Source organism: Leptopilina boulardi, unplaced genomic scaffold, assembly GCF_019393585.1.
Source record: "Leptopilina boulardi isolate dan_hultmark-lab unplaced genomic scaffold, ZJU_Lbou_2.1 LbouV2_9, whole genome shotgun sequence".
Lineage (NCBI taxonomy): Eukaryota > Metazoa > Arthropoda > Insecta > Hymenoptera > Figitidae > Leptopilina > Leptopilina boulardi.
In genome coordinates, this window is record NW_026138038.1 from 152,501 (window position 1) to 155,000 (window position 2,500).

The 2,500-nt window shown below is 35.5% G+C and overlaps 1 non-coding gene across 1 annotated transcript in view; it reads left to right on the forward strand.

Moving 5' to 3' along the window:
* The first annotated feature begins 1,690 nt into the window (after window positions 1–1,690).
* Window positions 1,691–2,500, forward strand: part of LOC127290839 (small subunit ribosomal RNA) — a 1,918-nt gene continuing 1,108 nt past the window's right edge. The window contains exon 1 of the ribosomal RNA XR_007844486.1: window positions 1,691–2,500. This exon is cut by the window's right edge and continues 1,108 nt beyond it. This is a non-coding gene — a ribosomal RNA (small subunit ribosomal RNA).

The following is a 2,500-nucleotide window of genomic DNA, read 5'->3' on the forward strand; positions in this document are numbered from 1 at the left end:
CGCATCAAATGGTCTATAATGAACTTACAAATAAGCAATGCGCACCAAATACTTGAAAACTTTTTATTTGTACTAATTGATGATATATGCCAACTCTGTAATATTTTTATGTAAAAGCAATACGCATCAAATGGTCTATAATGAACTTACAAATAAGCAATGCGCACCAAATACTTGAAAACTTTTTATTTGTACTAAATGATAATATATGCCAACTCTGTAATATTTTTATGTAAAAGCAATACGCATCAAATGGTCTATAATGAACTTACAAATAAGCAATGCGCACCAAATACTTGAAAACTTTTTATTTGTACTAAATGATGATATATGCCAACTCTGTAATATTTTTATGTAAAAGCAATACGCATCAAATGGTCTATAATGAACTTACAAATAAGCAATGCGCACCAAATACTTGAAAACTTTTTATTTGTACTAATTGATGATATATGCCAACTCTGTAATATTTTTATGTAAAAGCAATACGCATCAAATGGTCTATAATGAACTTACAAATAAGCAATGCGCACCAAATACTTTAAAACTTTTTATTTGTACTAAATGATGATATATGCCAACTCTGTAATATTTTTATGTAAAAGCAATACGCATCAAATGGTCTATAAAGAACTTACAAATAAGCAATGCGCACCAAATACTTTAAAACTTTTTATTTGTACTAAATGATGATATATGCCAACTCTGTAATATTTTTATATAAAAGCAATACGCATCAAATGGTCTATAATGAACTTACAAATAAGCAATGCGCACCAAATACTTTAAAACTTTTTATTTGTACTAAATGATGATATATGCCAACTCTGTAATATTTTTATATAAAAGCAATACGCATCAAATGGTCTATAATGAACTTACAAATAAGCAATGCGCACCAAATACTTTATATTTATCATTAGTTCTAAAAGACAAATAACAAGTTTAAAATATAGTATGTAAAAGCAATGCGCACCAATTAGTAGTGAAAAATATATTAATAATTTTTTTAAAAAATTGAAAAAAAAAATTTAATTTTTTTTTCGACCTTTATTGAAATACTATGTATTTAGAAGATTCCTTATATATGAATCAATGTATTTGACCATTAATCGCGATACACTTTTTTTGATGGTTCGGATCCTTGTAAGCACAGCATTGTCACGAGTCGGTGTCTAAGACCGAATGGCTCATATGTGACGAGCGCCTTGGGCGTCTAAGTATATATTTTTTCATTTTGAAATTTTTATATTACTTTAACAACAGAGCATCGACTCACTCGATTCCGAGCGATAGTCAAAAATAATAAACGATATAATGTCTAATGACATTAACAAGACGACTTTTTCAAAGTCTATCGTTGGGTATATATAACCTTATATATATCATATATGAGAGTACGATTTTGAAAGTACCTTGTCGGATTTGTGTCAGTTATGAGGGCGATACAATCTGAAAATATATTGAACGAAATGCCCTTATAAAATAAAAACAAAAAATTTATAAGGAGAGCAGTTTTATATTGATGTGTGTGCGTCTCACCGCTAGAGAAAATTGTTTCTACGGTGTTAAAAGACCCTCCTCATTATATACTCTCTCGCTCATGTGACAAAAAATAATAAATTTAAAAGCTTGAGTGTCTAAGAGAGTATATAAATTTTATATACTTTTAAAGATATATATTCAAAGCTCCCTGGTTGATCCTGCCAGTAGTCATATGCTTGTCTCAAAGATTAAGCCATGCATGTCTAAGTGCATGCCAAATTAAGGTGAAACCGCGAATGGCTCATTAAATCAGTTATGGTTCCTTAGATCGTACCCACATTTACTTGGATAACTGTGGTAATTCTAGAGCTAATACATGCAAACCAGAGTTCCGACCAGAGATGGAAGGAACGCTTTTATTAGATCAAAACCAATCGGTGGCGGGCTTTGCTCGTCCACCGTTTACTTTGGTGACTCTGAATAACTTTGTGCTGATCGCACGGTCTTCGCGCCGGCGACGCATCTTTCAAATGTCTGCCTTATCAACTGTCGATGGTAGGTTCTGCGCCTACCATGGTTGTAACGGGTAACGGGGAATCAGGGTTCGATTCCGGAGAGGGAGCCTGAGAAACGGCTACCACATCCAAGGAAGGCAGCAGGCGCGCAAATTACCCACTCCCGGCACGGGGAGGTAGTGACGAAAAATAACGATACGGGACTCATCCGAGGCCCCGTAATCGGAATGAGTACACTTTAAATCCTTTAACGAGGATCAATTGGAGGGCAAGTCTGGTGCCAGCAGCCGCGGTAATTCCAGCTCCAATAGCGTATATTAAAGTTGTTGCGGTTAAAAAGCTCGTAGTTGAATCTGTGTCGCACGCTGTCGGTTCGCCGCTCGCGGTGTTTAACTGACATGCTCGTGAGACGTCCTACCGGTGGGCTTAGCTCCTTCGGGAGCGGTCCAACTAATATCCCATCGCGGTGCTCTTCATTGAGTGTCGAGGTGGGCCGGTAC